Raw genomic sequence first — 17,244 nt, forward strand, 5'->3', positions numbered from 1 at the left:
GCTCTCTGGCTCCCGACTCCACCCGCTCGGTACCCTTGGCTCCTCCTCTTCGCCCGAGCGCTTCCCTGGCTCTGGCGGAGGCGGTGCGTTGTGCGCTGCCGCTGCGGGGCGCGGGTACCGAGCGTGAGGAGCGGGGCGCGGGGCAGGGACGCTAGGGCGGGGCTTCGGGACGCCCCGCGCACCTGCAGCGCGCCCTGCGGGACCGGCAAGGAGGCGTCGCTGCCCGCTGCAGGTGGTACAGGCGGGCAGCGGTGGGCGTATGGAGCCTGCGAGAGTGGCGCGGCCGCCCGCTCGGATCCCAGGTGGGCTTTTCGCCCCGCGCAGGAGGAGCAGGAAGCCCAAGATCTCCAGCTTGGGAAGTAGAGACCCAGGCTTTGATCCCGCCGCTTGCTAGGCAGATTGTCACTCTTCTCTGCGCCTCTTTGGCTGCCCTTGGTAGACCAAAGATAATAAGGGGTTAATAACACAAATTCAGAATTGTGAGAATTAAGGGAAGGACGTAAACCGATTAGGTCGGTGTCTGGTACCCACAAAATAGTTAACCACTGAATAAATTGAATAACTAGAAATGTTTACCCTCGACCTGCCTTCGCTCTACAGATGCGGGAGGGGAGGTGTGCGCCCTGCCCTTTGAAGCTGTAGGTAATATCTAGGAGGAAGGATTGGGTTCGAAGTTAGGGCTTCCCAGGAGCAGGCCCTCTTTGTGTCTCTCCTGTTTCCTCGAGGGACCACAGGGCGCCGCCACGCAAGCTCTTGTTTTCTAACCCCACTTTCTGGGAGCCGTGTTTTCCAGCCTGATTCTAAAAATGGGGGAGGGGCTTTCCGTTTCCTCTGGCAAGGAGGATGCTTGGTTTTAGGCCTGAGTTTGAGAAGCCCAACACCTTTCCAGCTGCCCTTTGGGAACCAGAATTTATTTCTTATTCCTTTGCATTCAATTAACATTGAATTGGCGATGTTAACAATCTCCAGCTGCCAGAGAGTGATGCGTCCCCAGGCCATGTCAGATAGCCATAGATGAGCTCCTGGTGCTTGTAGATCCTGTTTCCTATAGTCTAACTGGCACCCATTTCAAGTTTGTTTTTTAGCCCTGGATATGGTGACTAGGGAGACGAAGGGGACCTGTTCTGACTTATGTCCGTGGTCTTGTGAATTTTAATATAGAGATCAAAACCAATTGCCATGCACTCCAAGAGGCTAACATTTAATTATTTATCTCGAACTCAATTATTTATAGTTTTTCTTGACCGAAGTGAGCCAAAACCTGGGATTCTAAAATCTGGAATGAAATATTCTTGTTGTGATGATATTTCTCATAATGGGATTTGTCTCATCTGTAGCTAATATTCTCCACCTGCCTATTCAGGGCGAGTAACTATTTCAGATGGTGCCATTTATCAACTTCCTTAGTCATCACTAACAGCCTCTGCTGACACTGTTGAAACCCTCTTTTGTGACATCACCAACCTAATCTGTATTCCATGCTACAGCCTCTAGCAAAGTGTTTTGCCTTTTCTGCAACCTACAATCAACCTACAATCTCTGAAAAAGAAAGCCAATTTTAGCTTAGGACAATGTTGGTGTCAGTGGCCTTCCATCAGATAATGAGAACTAGGAAGGAACCAAGCATCCAGAGAGATAGATTTTTAACATACTTCTATGTGGGAGATTTTTCTTTTCTTCTTCTTCTTCTTTTTTTTTTTTTTTTCTCCTATGTCTGCTTTCCTTACATGACAGGACTCAGGCACTGAGAAAGAGGAGAGACAGTAGCAAGAAGTATCTTCTGGACTTGATGCTTGGGTGAACAGAACCCAGGTTGATGAGTACTACGTGTGTTCTATCTCAGCAATGCCTGGCGGAAGTTTTTCTCTCTCCCTGTGCCCTCCAGGGTGTTACGGTGGTTGTTGCAGCTTTCTTGTGTACTCTGTTCCTTTCTCCATGACTCCTCTTCTCTCCAGGCATGAAAATCCACATGGTTAATGTTAGTAAAGTCTAGCAGCGGGGACAATAGAATTCACAACTAAGTTGAGGTCAAAGAAGGAGCGGAATCCCACAGGGGTAAAATGACACCAGGAGTAAAATCTTACTACAATTTCAATTCCAAGAACACTTAGTAAACATTTATTTATGTAAACTGTGCTAAGTGTCTACAACTAGAAATCTATCTTAATCTTCACAGTCCTGGGAGGTGGGTAGTATTAACCTCATTTTTACAAATATGTAATCTGAGATTCAGAAAGATCAAGCTCATAAATGGCTTGACTAAAGTTTGACTCATGGCTGCCTGGTTCCAAAGCCTATATTATTGTCACTAGGTGAATCTGTTTATTGAGCCTGATGTGTTACTTTTTTAAAGGATCTGCTTGATTCAGTGTGAGACCTCTTGAAGAATACAGGAATAGGGGAAGTCATATACTTTGCTGGCACAAAGTTCTACTTTTTTTCTGTTCTTGTTCAATAGTGAATATTTTCTGTGCTAGAACTATATGCCAGATATGTTCTAAACATATTACATGCATTATCTCATTTAATCACATAATAACGTTGAGACCAGTACCATTATTACTTTATATTTCATATTAGAAAAACCGAAGTAATGGCTGGACACGGTGGCTCACACCTGTAATCCTAGCACTTTGGGAGGCTGAGGCGGGCAGATCACCAGAGATCAGGAGTTTGAGACCAGCCTGGCCAACATGGTGAAACCCTGTCTTTACTAAAAATACAAAAATTAGCTGGGCATGGTAGTGGGCGACTATAATTCCAGCTACACGGGAGGCTGAGGCAGGAGAATCGCTTGAACTCAAGAGGCGGAGATTGCAGTGAGATGAGATCGTGCCACTGCTCTCCAGCCTGGGCAACAGAGTGACTCTGTCTCAAGAAAAAAAAGAGAAAAGAAAAGGAAATAATTTTTCACATAGTCACATTGCTAGGGAAGGACTGTCTAATTCCAGAACCTGTGACTTGAACAGCTGTGCTATCATCTTTCATGGTAGAGCTCTAGATGGTAGGTGGTGCCCTTCACTAGTTCACATTTTGAAAGAAGTGGGTTCTAGGGGGCAGTGTCTATAGAATGAAGTGACTGAATTTGGCAAGTACACCTGTGTAGAAGACAAAGATAACCCACCATCACGATTCTTGCAGCTAAGAGATTTTTGCCTTCTCATTTGATTGTTGTGTGTGTGTGTTTGTGTTTGAGGTGGAGTTTCACTCTTCTTACCCAGGCTGGAGTGCAATGGCGCAATCTCAGCTCACCACAACCTTTGCCTCCAGATTCAAGCAATTCTCCTGCCTCAGTCTCCCTAGTAGCTGGGATTACAGTCATGTGCCACCATGTCCGGCTAATTTTGTATTTTTAGTAGAGAAGGTGTTTCTCCATGTTGGTCAGGCTGGCGTCGAACTCCTGACCTCACGTGATCCACCCTCCTCAGCCTCCCAAACTGCTGGGATTACAGGCGTGGGCCACCATACCAGGCCTGTTCCTTGTTTTAATATTTAAATGTGCTCCCTATAACCCTCCCCTTAGTATATCCACTAGCCTTCTCATTATCCTTCTCTTTTTCCATGGGTCTAGTTCCAAACACTACCTACTCTCTGCCCCAACTCTCCCACTATAAAAACGAACTTTCATAACTATGTGATCTTCAGCTTTAATAGTCATCCCCATCATCTTTGACCCTCTGCACCACTCATGTGATGGCCTTTCGTTATTAGCCAGCCTTATCTTTCAGGGCACTTCTCTATCCTACTTTTTTTTTTTTTTTCTCTCTCTCTCTCTCTGACTGCTAATTCTCAGTGATCTTCATTTGATTCCATTTTCCTCTCCATTCTGCTAGACCTAAGTAAGTCTCCCCATACTTCCAAGGTCCGCCTTTTTCTCTTTCTGCATTTCTCTCATCCCACCTTCTCCTTGTCCCTTCTTTATGAAGTCTTTTCTGACAACTCCCAGAAGAATTGAACCCTTCTTTCCTGTCCCAGGTACAAATTTCTGTCTTATAGTCCACAACACATTATATCACTGATTTGTTTAAAAATCTGTTCCCTGCCTCCTAGATATAGGTCCCACAAAGGAAAAGGACCCATTTGTAGGACTTGGTGTCCTGACACTCAACAGCCCTTAAGGGATTTTTTTTTTTTTTTTTTTTTTCTGAGACAGAGTTTCACTTTGTCACCCAGGCTGGAGTGCCGTAGCACAATCTCAGCTCACTGCAACCTCTGCCTCCCACCAGGCTCAAGCGATTCTCCTGCCTCAGCCTCCCAAGTACCTGGGATTACAGGCATAGGCCACCACACCTGGCTAATTTTTGTATTTTTATTAGAGACAGAGTTTCACCATGCTGGCCAGGCTGGTCTTGAACTCCTGACCTCAAGTGATCCTCCCACCTTGGTCCCCCAAAGTGCTGGGATTACAGGCATGAGCCAATATGCCCAGCCTAAGGTATGTTTATTGTACATATTAATGAATGGCTCTTCAAAATCTTAAGTTGTTCTGTCCTTCCTGATATCCAGCCCTTAATTCCCTCCTGGATGCCTTGTTGAAACTTGAACTCAGTATGTCTAGAATTATACTCATCCTCTTTCTCCATTATCTCAATATCCTACCTTACTTGTTTTGTCTGTAGCAGTCATTCTCAACCATATGCATAGAAATTCCTGGGTTGCTGTAAAGACTGATGATATCTGGGTCCCACCTCAGAGATTCTGATTTAACTTGTCTTGGATGCCTCAAGGTCATAAAGAATTTTAAAGGTCCCTGGATGTGCTAATGGTACCATAAATTCCCAAACTGAAAATCTTGAAGTTATCCCCAACTTTCATTTCAGTCAGTTCTGGATTTCTCTATGTTCTTCTTTACCTCTCTTTCTCTTTGCTTTTTCTTTTCTGTGGACACTGTCTGTCCAGAAATTGTCAATGTCATAAGCTTTAATACTGTTTAGGGATGAAACTAGATTGAAGTTCAGGCTTTCCTGAACACGATCAAATATCCCTGTGCATTTCAAGACATATTATTTCTCCTTAAAATAGACCTTCTTTTGCACAATGTCTTGCCCATTGTTTTTGAAAACCACATGTACACAAATATATGTTCATTTTATTTCCATATATATATATATATATATATATAGAGAGAGAGAGAGAGAGAGAGAGAGAGAAGTTCTTACTATGTTGCCCAGTCTGGTCTCGAACTTCTGAGCTCAAGCGATCCTCCAACCTCACAGCCTCCCAGAGTGTTGGGATTATAGGCCTGAGCCACATCCAGCCTACTTCCAGTCATTTCTTAATATACTATGTCTTTGCAACTCCTGGTTGTGAAAATTAAAGAACAACCTTTCTTTTCCAGCTCTTAGGATAACCCTCCATCAGCTTCACACGAGAGGGTTTCTCTCAGCCCCAACCCCAGCTCTGTTTTGTTCCATCTTTATGGGTTTTAGGCTGAACTCAGAGACCCAAGATGAGAGAGGACAAGGCACAGGAAGAGTGAAGAGGGGAACAGTTGTTGACTTCTACCTGTGCCAAGCACTGTACAAAGTGCTTTGGGATCTCCAATAAACTTCAGAATTATTTTTTAAAAAATAATTACTCCCATTTCATTAACTAACTTGCCTAAAGTCACTGTCAATATGGAGGTGAATTTGGGTTTTTCTCATTTCCAAGCTTAAGCCTTTTTCCATTGCATCACACTGCCAGCCCCTGCCTTCCCCACCAGCAGGGGTCCGTTGCTGATCTTGGAGAGCATCTGAAGCAACGAGCCCAGTGCTCCTTATGCAGCAATGCCAACCAGAAGTTTGTTGATTGATTTTAAACCACAAGCATCCTCCAAACATTAATCTTTAAATCATAAAGAAAGTTTCCTTGGTTTCTCTCATCATCCGTACAATTAAGAAGCTCCATTGAGAGGGGGAACTAAAGGGCACCTGTTGGTTAAATTTGTCATCTCAGTGGATTCCTGTGAGACTAAAACCAAAGTTTTATCTGGAAAATAAACCAAAGGAATCAATATTTTCAAAACCTGAGCCAACCAGCTTTCTGTGAGTTTTATAATATCATCGGTGCACACAACTCATTTGGGGTTTGTCATTTAATTCCTGTGTGTTCCTTTGGGATCCTAGTTTTAGTTTGCAAATCAGATTAGCTGGGCTCAAATCAACTCTCAGGTGATACAAATACTTTTGAAATAATAGGGTTGTTTTGAAAAATAAGAAGATATTATGTTTATAGCACTTGGAATGATTCTGGGCATATAATAAAGCTCAGTAAATATTAACTAGTTATCATGATCATTTATCCTTCCAATCTACCAGGTGGCCTAAAATTTCCACTATTAGAAAATGGCCTTTGAGGTTGGGCAATGTCTCTCTAAAAGCCACTACTTAAAAGATGCTGTTTGGGATCTTTATCTATCAGTACCTACTAGTATCAGTATAATTACACATTTGGTTTCTGTTAGCATGTTATGAATAATGTGCAACTTGGTGATCCATTCCATTGAAAAAGGTCTCATAGGAATGGGGCTCTAAAAAGAGACCATGAGCTGGGATTTTTGTGGCAGGAGTTGTGAAAGGCTGGCTGCTTTGAGGTTTGTTTTGCAGGAAAGCCTTGAATAAAGGGGTGTAGAGCAGGGGAAACACATTTAATTTCAATGTCAAATTTGGTTCTAATCCCAGGGCTACCATTTGCTAATTGATCTTTGACAGGCAAATCACTATTTCAGAACATTTGTTTCTTTATCTGTAACAATGGAACTAACCGAACATATCTCAAAAAGTAGGTCTCAAGATTAAATGAGTTGACATTTGAATGCTTTTAATAAATGCCTGGCATGTCCTTGGTGTTCAGTACCTGTTAAAGCCCAAAGCTTAAAGTAGGCTTCTCTTCCCTATTTTCCATCATATCATCTTGGTTATGTCCTTTATAACACTGTTAATAATCTGAAATTGTTTTGTGCAATTATTTGTTTACTTGTCTTGCAAGACTTCGTATTGCTCCCTTGATCCACAAAATATACCGTTGTGATTCTATATTGCGCTGCAGCCACAGCCCTCCAGGCCAACTCTTTCCCTCAGGTCCTAAAGCAGATCTACCCAAAAAATGCAGATTTGGTGGTCCATCGTCCTATAACCTACTTTAGTCCAGCTATAATACCGTTTTTAAAAGCCATTGTCTTGCCGATATTAAGAACAGTCCTCTCACCTCACCTTCTTTTCTCTTCTAACACCATTTGTCACTGTTGACCTCTGCCTGCTCCTTGAAAGCATTTCTTCTCCTACCTATTATGGTGTGATGTGCAACTGCCATGTACTTCTCCTGATTGTACCTTCAGTGCTGATTTAAAGCCTCCTTGGCCCCCGCCCCACCTCTCTTTATCCTCTTCTTCTGGGTTATTGTCTTCATAGCCTTTACTGCTATTTGAAATGCTCTCATTTCTTCATCTGTTTGCATATTTATAGATGCATTTGTTTGCATATTTATATATTCTTATCTGGCTTGGGGAGGGCGCAGAAAGTTCTGTTTTGCTCATCACTGCATTACTCAGTGACTGTAACACCGCCTCGTATGTTCTATAGTTCATTACATCTAAAACTCTTTCTGTGATAAGATGCACTATTTTTTTTAGGGACAACAAAAAGGAAAAGAAAAGCTGCCAGTTAAACTATGAGATACTGTTTTCTTATTACTTATAATTTTTATTTTGTGTTTATTTAAATAATGTTTTGAGAATTATTGGACCAGATGTTTTGTATATATGACTCTTTTGCATATGTGAAAAAGAAAATGTAAGCAAAATAAATTAACAAAGATGGCTGGATGCCGTGATTCACATCTGTAATCCCACCCTTTGGGAGGTTGAGGCCGGTGGATCACCTGAGGTCACAAGTTGTAGATCAGCCTGGCCAACATGGTGAAACCATGTCTCTACTAAAAACACAAAAATTAGCCAGGCATAGTGGTGGGTGCCTGTAATCCCAGCTGCTTGGGAGACTGAGGCAGGAGAATCGCTGGAACCTGGGAGGCAGAGGTTGCAGTGAGCCAAGATCACGCCAAGATACTCCAGCCTGGGAAACAAGAACAAAACTCCATCTCAAAATTAATTAATTAATTAACAAAGATATTTCTTCTTCCCATACAGAATCCAACTCTCCAAACTCACTCCTTGACTCAGAGACATCAGTGTGTTTTTCCCCACCCTGTCATTTTTTATGCCACTGTCAGCACTGGTGACCCTGCTTTTCTTTAGAGAGCTCTGCTATTGTCTCCCAATACTTTATTCTAAGCTGTTGACACTCATTTTTATTTTTATTTTATTTATTTTTTTTTGAGACGGAGTCTCGCTCTGTCGCCCAGGCTGGAGTGCAGTGGCATGTGATCTCGGCTCACTGCAAGCTCCGCCTCCCGGGTTCACGCCATTCTCCCGCCTCAGCCTCCCAAGTAGCTGAGACTACAGGCGCCCGCCACCACGCCCGGCTAGTTTTTTGTATTTTTAGTAGAGACGGGGTTTCACCATGTTAGCCAGGATAGTCTCGATCTCCTGACCTCGTGATCCACCCGCCTCGGCCTCCCAAAGTGCTGGGATTACAGGCTTGAGCCACCGCGCCCGGCCGACACTCATTTTAAGTTTTGATGGTGGTGCTTTTTTTTTTTATCTTACTACAAAGTATCAATGAAAGCTTTTCCAGACAACAAACAGGACTCGTTTTTCTTCCCAAAATGGTCCTTAAATAGATTTGGGACTGAAATATCAAGGGTATCAGTGTCCCATAAGCCACCAGAAATGACAAGCAGATTGCACATACCCACGCAATGACAACTGTGTATGCATTTCTGCTGTTGCCTGGCTGACAGAGATTATAACATACCACAGGTTGTGAGACGTGTTAGAGATGTTTTTATTTTTATTTTTATTTTGGAGACAGAGTTTTCCTTTGTCGCCCAGGCTGGAGTGCAGTGGTGCCATCTTGGCTCGCTACAAACTCCTCCTTCCAGGTTCAAGCAATTCTCCTGCCTCAGCCTCCCAAGTAACAGGGATTACAGGCGTCCACCAGAATGCCTGACTCATTATTTTTTGTATTTTTAGTAGAGACGGAGTTTCGCTGTGTTGGCCAGACTGGTTGGTCTCTAACTCTTGACCTCAGGTGATCTGCCCAACTCGGCCTCACAAAGTGCTGGGATTACAGGTGTGAGCCGCCATGCCTGGCTGCATTAGAGATGTTTAAAATACGGAGGAAAAAAGTACATCTTATAGTAGTTGAGATTCTCTAGTATGTTCGCTGCAGATATTTACTAAATGAATTAATATATAAACAGAACCAGTGTTACTGCTGTGTAAGCCAACTAAAGTCTAAAATAAATCACCTAAGACAGAAATCCCATGTATTAAGCAATTCTTTGTTTCTTTTTTTATTATTGGCTCATCAAGGTTCAGCAATTATTTCATCTACTTAAATTCTAGAATCAATGAATTCTTTTCTTTTTTTTTTTTTTTTTTCAGTAGAGACAGGGTTTCACCTTGTTGGTCAGGCTGGTCTTGAACTCCTGACCTCAGGTGACCTGCCCTCCTTGGTCTCCCAAAGTTCTGGGATTACAGGCTTGAGCCACCACACCCGGCCAATGAATTCTTAGTGATGATAATTCAATCTAGAGCAAGTTTTAACATTTTGAATATACTTTTTCACTTCTAATTTTACTTCTCATTCATTGTTTCTTAGAAGTTGAATGCAGCATACTTTAAATTATCTGCTTTAAAAAGATAAGTATTACACAGGTATTTCAGTGGGGTGCCCTCGATTTCTCGTGTTTGAAAAATAGAAAACATTTTATAACAGGTAGTTTTTTTAACCATGAGAGGGCAGCCTTGGTTAACTTATCAAATTCTCGCAAAGGCCTAGCTGGGCAGCCACATTCTACAGAGTGATTCACTGGAGGGGGAGGAGGGCTCCGGGAACCTCAGCCAGCTGTTTTCAGGGTGTTTTATTTGCTGAAGTCTAGTTGTGCTGCCAGGAAGCACATTGATGCTGCTGTTTTTACTTCCTGAGTGTCTTACATTGGCAGTGAAACCTGGTGTTACTTATTTAGCAGGCAGATGGGGGATCCAGGGGAAGGAGCTGTCTGGGAAGGCTGACGTGTATCAGAAATTAGGTGGCTGCGGGAGGGGATGCTTTCACAAAGGCCATGTCTGAGATTTGAATCTCTGATAACACATACATACCTATAGTTATGCAAACTTTGTGTGTGTGTGTGTGTGACTCTGTTACCCAGGCTGAAGTGCAGTGGCACAATCTTGGCTCACTACAACCTCTGCCTCTGAGTTCAAGAGATTCTCCTGCCCCAGCCTCCCAAGTAGCTGGGATTACAGGCACGCACCGCCACACCCGGCTGATTTTTTTTTTTTTTTTTTTACTTTTAGTGGAGACGGGGTTTCATCATGTTTGCCAGGCTGCTCTCAAACTCCTGACCTCCAGTGATCCACCCTCCTCGGCCCCCCAAAGTTCTGGGATTACAGGCGTGAGCCACTGCACCTGGCCCAAAGTTTGAAATATTGTTAGAGACTGGAGAGGCAAAACCATTAAGAAAGGGGAGAGGTTGAAGGTAAGTCTAATGAGGATGGATGTCACGATCAATCAGCATAGATGGTCAAGGAGACAAAAGGGGATAGTGACTTATATTTTACATCCTTATTAGATCATTTATTCCTTCCTTTCTTTATCACACATTATTGAATTTTATACAGAGGCACAACATGAACTCCTAAGCCAGTGAGGGAAACTTCCTAGTAAGCAGATAATTGCAGTTCAGTCTAAGTGGTAAATAAAAATATGGACACAGTATCATGGGAGTACAAACTAGGAACTAACTTTGTATGGAGGATTGAGTCCTGGATTAAAGATCTGGGCAGCATAGGGTTAGACCCAGGCCTGTTAGTGTAGGCCTGAGCACAAATAATGTAATGACCAAATAATGTAATGACCATTGTAATGTAGGAGAAGAGAGCTCTAGTCAGTCTGAATCTCATTCTGTGCCTCACTCTTTTATAGAGAGAACTTTTACTTTTCAGTGCTAGCCCATCTCTATAGTGATGAGAGCAGTTACTAAGGTGTTCCTAATGTCTTTACAGTTAAAAGTCCTTCTATGTTAGCTTTACCAACTGAGCAATGAGAACATATGGCAGCATGCACTCATTCATTCCACAGACATATAATGAAGTCCCCAAATGCGCCAGTCACGATGCTAGGAATTAGTGGTATATGAACAAGCACAAATCCAATCTGCATCCCAAGTGCTCACAATCAACTAAGGAAGAAGTTATAAATCACTGGACAAAGTTAATTCTTCATGCAGATGGGCAGAAATTTTACTTTTCCTCAAGTTCTCGAGCCTAGTAATCATACAATGTTTCCTCATTAAGTTTCTTAATCATAAAAAGATCAGGATGAGCTTCAAAAGTAGTAGGGATGAAAGTGGTAGAAATCATCATATTTTGTATTAGTCTTAGCCCCAAGTTATAAAGTGAATGTCCTACCATGTTCCTTACAAAAACATAAGAACAACAACAATAGCATTGGTTGCATTCCAGGGCTAAATAGGAATGCAAAACAGGTCATGTACAGTTTTGATATTGCTGTATCAGAGGTTTGCATCGTGATTAGAGGTGTATTCTGAATCATGTTAAAAAAAGTTATTAAAGAGATAGTACAGAATCAGTTTCACTTTTAAATTAATTAATTTATATCTTATTCAGTTAAAATCATCTTATTCACTTAAAATCATACTTACATACAAGTATATACTTGTATGTGTACATGTTTATTTAGTGTATGGCATGTGTATGGACCCAAGAAGGCCACCCTGCAGTTTCCTTGAGATCTTTGGCCTCAGAATATCTTCTATACTCCTGAGCCCTTCCTAAGAAAACCCGTTTACAGTTTCTTTCCTGTGCACTTTCTTACACTGAACACTTGTCTGTATTCTCAACCAGGAATCAGCAAATATTGTCTGTAAGAGGCCAGGTAGTAAATATTTTAAGCTCTGCTGGCATCTAGTCAACTCTGCCTGCCATCGTAGCACAAAAGCAGTCATAGACAATACATAAGCTAATGAATGTACAAACATAGACGGCAGGTCAGATTTGCCCTGCAGGTCATACTCTGAAAATCCCTGTGCTGAATCATTTGACCCCAGCATTTTGGCTGATTTGATTAGGAGGGGGCATCCAAAATAAGGGTGACAAATCTGTTAGCCAGTCCCAATATGTTGCCCTGGCAAGGACCTTGTATGAGATCTTTGTAACAATTGGTGTCTCTAGATAGGCAGACAGATGGACAGACAGAGCAATTGTTAGTAGAATCAGCAGCATCAGGAGCCAAGAGTAATCAGAAGCTATCAGTAAAGTAAAATGAAAATATTTTAAAAAGATAACCAACTAGAGGGTGGGGTAGTTAGTTAGTAGGATTGAGACTAGAGAATTTGAGAAAATTCACATTGGTGGGGGTTGTGGGTCTTGAGAATTGTGTGTCCTAAAAAAATCTTAGCACAATTAATCTGCATTCCAGCTTCAGTCTAGCCATCCCTGGGTTCCTGGAGGAGTTATGTTGTTCTTATTTCCACATGTAGCCTAATAGCTGATTTCCCATTGCTAGTGTAACCTCAATGAATATCTATTTCCAACAACTCCAAAGAGCCTAGGTGGCATTCTTTCTGTAGGTTGGGAACTGGAGGTGTGTATCAAATATTTATCAGCAAATATTGGCTATGTTGGGAGATTTCTGAATCATTTGTTTTATACTTTCTGCCTAGTCTCTGAATGGATTGAGCAAGCCTAAGTCATTTTTTTCTTGAAAATGCACAGCCACTTTCTCTGGGGGCATTTGATGAGTAGGAAGCATGGCTGTGTACCCACCTCAGGCCTGACAGTCCTGCTCAGTGAGGCATCAGGGCCCCATATGGTAAAAATCGTTCCATGACAAGTCTGGTTTATTCCAGTTGTTGCTTCTATTGAAAATCTTGAGGAAAACCTTTTCATGTTTCTCACCTGAGTGCAGTGAAGGTTTCTGGACTGCCTGGGAAAAGGTTTAAAGGAAGGTTACATTATTAATCAATATGCTTTTATGCCCAGTTATCCCTGACCAGAGATGAGTCCTTCACATTGCTCTTAGCAGTCCCTGGAACTTAATTCAACCCTTGTCATCTCTGACAGTGTTTTATGGTCTCCTGCTCTGGCTGCCAATCTTAAGACAACCTCGATTTTGGAAGAAATTTCCATTCTCTTCTTCTACTGTACGAGAAAAAAAGGTACAATTTTGTAGCTATTCAGGGTAGAAAGATGTTTTATCACTGAAGGAGTGAATTCTTGGATGTGTTAATATATCTCCTTTCACAGGTATGTTGAAGGACATTTTACTTCTGGCTCTGTTTTTTTATTTTTTTAATTTTTATTTATTTTTTTTTTTTGAGACGGAGTCTCGCTCTGTCGCCCAGGCTGGAGTGCAGTGGCGCGATCTCGGCTCACTGCAAGCTCCACCTCCCGGGTTCACGCCATTCTCCTGCCTCAGCCTCCCGAGTAGCTGGGACTACAGGCGCCCACAACCGCGCCCGGCTAATTTTTTTTGTATTTTTAGTAGAGATGGGGTTTCACCGTGGTCTCGATCTCCTGACCTTGTGATCCGCCCGCCTCGGCCTCCCAAAGTGCTGGGATTACAGGCGTGAGCCACCGCGCCTGGCTGGCTCTGTTTTTTTAGATGGTGTCTAACTCTGTTACCCAGTCTGGAACGCAGTGGTGCAATCTCGGCTCACTGCAACCTCTGCATCCGAGGTTGAAGCGATTCTCCTGCCTCAGCCTCCTGAGTAGCTGGGATTACAGGCTGCACCACCACGCCCAGCTAAGTTTTAGTAGAGATAAGGTTTCGCCATGTTGGCCAGGCTGGTCTTGAACTCCTGACCTCAGGTGATCCACCAGCCTCAGCCTCCCAAAGTGCTGGGATTACAGGTGTGAGCCACTGCACCTCGCCTCATTATTAAAAAACAAACAAACAAACAACAACAACAATGAGAAAAACAGTTAATTGCCAAATGTTGCATAAAACATGGCAACTTGCTTTCAGAAACCGTTTTTTATAAATCTGGATGTACATTAAAGTTAATATGGATCCCCTAGGTATAACCCCTTGAGAACAGGAGAAAATAGACATCACTACCATTATCTTTCTGTTAGAGGCCAATCAGCATTAATAATATACCTGGCATTTGCGCACTTGCCAAGTGCTAGTCACTGAGGCACAGAGTATTGATAACTTGCCCAAGGTCTCAACAGTAAGAAGCAGATACATATGCAGCACTATCCTGCTTTCATGACATTATGTCCATAAGCTCAGACTCCAGAAAACTTAAAGGAAGGCTTCATCCACAGAGCATGGAGATCTGAAGGGAAAACCTAGGTGTGAGCAATGAGATATTTGATCTCTCTAAAGTTTCCTTTTTTCTGTAAGTAGAAGAAATAGGCTCCCCTGAGGATTATATTTCAAGTAAAAAGTCAAGCAGTCACTGCGTTGTATTGCTACCCACTGTGTGGCTGCCCTCTATTAGGCACTTTCACAATGAGGTTACAGATCAGAAACAGGCAGTTCAGGGGCCAGCTGATGAGAGACGGACAGAGGCCTGCCTGGGGTATACACTTGTTTTACATGAAGCTTGTCTTTTCTTTATACAGAGCTGTGCTCCATGCTGCTTACATGGCTGTTTCATGTCCTAATTAATTTTGGGGGCTCTCTGTTGGATTTTAATTACAGATCTATTAATCCATTGGAAGAGTTGACAGGTGTTGTAGGTTGGTCATAGCAAATTAAAAGGCAAGTGCTGGGTAGGAAGTCCTGAAGACTCTTAGTAATTCACTCACAAAAAAACTTGCCACTTGAAAGTGGGGAGCACAACCAGAATATGTTTAGCTACCTAGAACGCATTTTTAAAAGGAAAGACACCGAGGCTGAAAACACTGACTCAGTTTGGGCTTGCATTTTCTATTGAGGTGGGAAGGGATGTCATTAATAGAATGAATGAGGATGGGATTGGGCTGGGTCACCTGGAAAAACTTGAGCAAAGTCCCATGGGATGATGTAAACACAATGCTGGCAAAAACGAATAAACCGTTTATTTCTAGCAGGGTTTGTCCTCAAACCTCATTATAGTCATGCAACACATAAGAACGCTAAGGTCAATAACAGGTGGCATATCCGATGGTGGTCCCATAAGATTATAATGGAGCTGAAAAATTCGTATCACCTAGTGACATGACAGCTGTCCTGACATTGTAATGCAAAGCATAATTCATGTGTTTGTGGTGACACTGGTGTAAACAAACTTACTGCTCTGCTATGTGTATAAAAATATAGCAATACAGTTATGCACAGTTCATACTACTGATAATACTAAATAATTATGTTACTGGTTTATGTATTTACTATGCTTTTTATCATTATTTTAGAGTATATTTCTTCTACCTATTAAAAAAAGTTAACTGTAAAACAGCCTCAGGCATTGTTATCACAGGAGATGGCATTGTTATCACAGGAGATGGCATTGTTATCACAGGAGATGACAGCTCCAGGTATGCTACCGTCCCTGAAGACAGTGGGATAAGATGTAGAGGTGGAAGACAGTGACACTGACGATCCTGACCCTGTGTAGGCCTAGGATAATGTATATGTTTGTGTCTTAGTTTTTAACAAAAAAAGTTTAAAAGTAAAATAATAATAATTTTTTAAAAAAGGATATATAGCCTGAATAAGGATATAAAGAAAGAAAAGAAAATATTTTTGTTTGGCTGCACAATGTGTTTGTGTTTTAAGCTAAATGTTATTATAAAGGAGTCAAAATGTTTAAAAATTATAATATATATAAAGTGTATTAGGGTTCTCTAGAGGAACAGAACTAATAGGATGTGTGTGTGTGTTTATATATATATAATATATATATTATACATACATATTATAAAATATATATATTATACACATATATATATATATAAAGGGGAGTTTATTAAGTATTAACTTACATGATCACAAGGTCCCACAAGGCAAGCTCGAGGAGCAAGGAGAGCCAGTCCCAGTCTCAAAACTGAAGAACTTGGAGTCTGATGTTCGAGGCCAGGAAGCATCCAGAAAAAGATGGGGAAAAGATGTAGGCTGGAAGGCGAGGCCAGTCTCGCCTTTTCACATTTTTCTGCCTCCTTTATATTGGCTAGCAGCTGATTAGATGGTGTTCACCAGAATAAGGGTGGGTCTGCCTTCCCCAGCCCACTAACTCAGATGTTAATCTCCTTTGGCAACACGCTCACAGACACAACCAGGATCACTTTGCATGTTGCCATCCAATAAAGTTGACACTCAGTATTAACCGTCATATAACGTAAAAACATTATAGTAAGCTAAAGTTAATTTATTATTAAATATTTAAAATAGATTCAGTGTAGCCTAAGTGTACAGTGTTTCCATAGTCTACAGTGGTGTACAGTAATGTCCTAGGCTTTAACATTCACTCACCACTCACTCCCTAACTCACCCAGAGCAACTTCCAGTCCTGCAAGCTCCATTCATGGTAGGTGCCCCATAGGGGTGTAGTTTTTTTTTTTTTTTTTTTTTTTTGAGACGGAGTCTCGCTCTGCCGCCCAGGCTGGAGTGCAGTGGCTGGATCTCAGCTCACTGCAAGCTCCGCCTCCCAGGTTTACACCATTCTCCTGCCTCAGCCTCCCGAGTAGCTGGGACTACAGGCGCCCGCCACCTCGCCCGGCTAATTTTTTTTGTATTTTTTAGTAGAGACGGGGTTTCACTGTGCTAGCCAGGATGGTCTCGATCTCCTGACCTCGTGATCCACCCGTCTCGGCCTCCCAAAGTGCTGGGATTACAGGCTTGAGCCACCGCGCCCGGCCGGGTGTAGCATTTTTTAATATCTTATACCGCATTTTTACTGTACCTTTTCTATGTTTAAATATGTTTAGGTATACAAATACTTACCATTGTGTTCCAATTGCCTATAGTATTCAGTAGAGTAACATGTTGTGTAGGTTTGTAGCCGAGGAGCAACAGGCTATACCATCTAGCCTAGGTATATAGTAGCCTAAACTGTTTAGGTTTGTGTTAAGTACACTGTGTGGTGTTTGCACAGTGATGATGAAATCACCTAATGATACATTTCTCAGAACTTTTCCTTGTCATTAATCGATACATGCCTCTGCAAAACTTTAGAAAGAATTTGAATTATGGA

The 17,244-nt window shown here is 42.1% G+C and overlaps 1 long non-coding RNA gene across 1 annotated transcript; it reads left to right on the forward strand.

The window, feature by feature from the left end:
• Nucleotides 1–87: 87 nt before the first annotated feature.
• On the forward strand, nt 88–13,304 carry LOC135967658 (uncharacterized). The gene is made up of 3 exons (XR_010581812.2): nt 88–302; nt 10,400–10,581; nt 13,187–13,304. It is a non-coding gene; the product is annotated as an uncharacterized lncRNA (long non-coding RNA).
• Nucleotides 13,305–17,244: the final 3,940 nt, after the last annotated feature.

This window comes from Macaca fascicularis, chromosome 16 (genome assembly GCF_037993035.2).
Source record: "Macaca fascicularis isolate 582-1 chromosome 16, T2T-MFA8v1.1".
NCBI classification, from domain to species: Eukaryota; Metazoa; Chordata; class Mammalia; order Primates; family Cercopithecidae; genus Macaca; species Macaca fascicularis.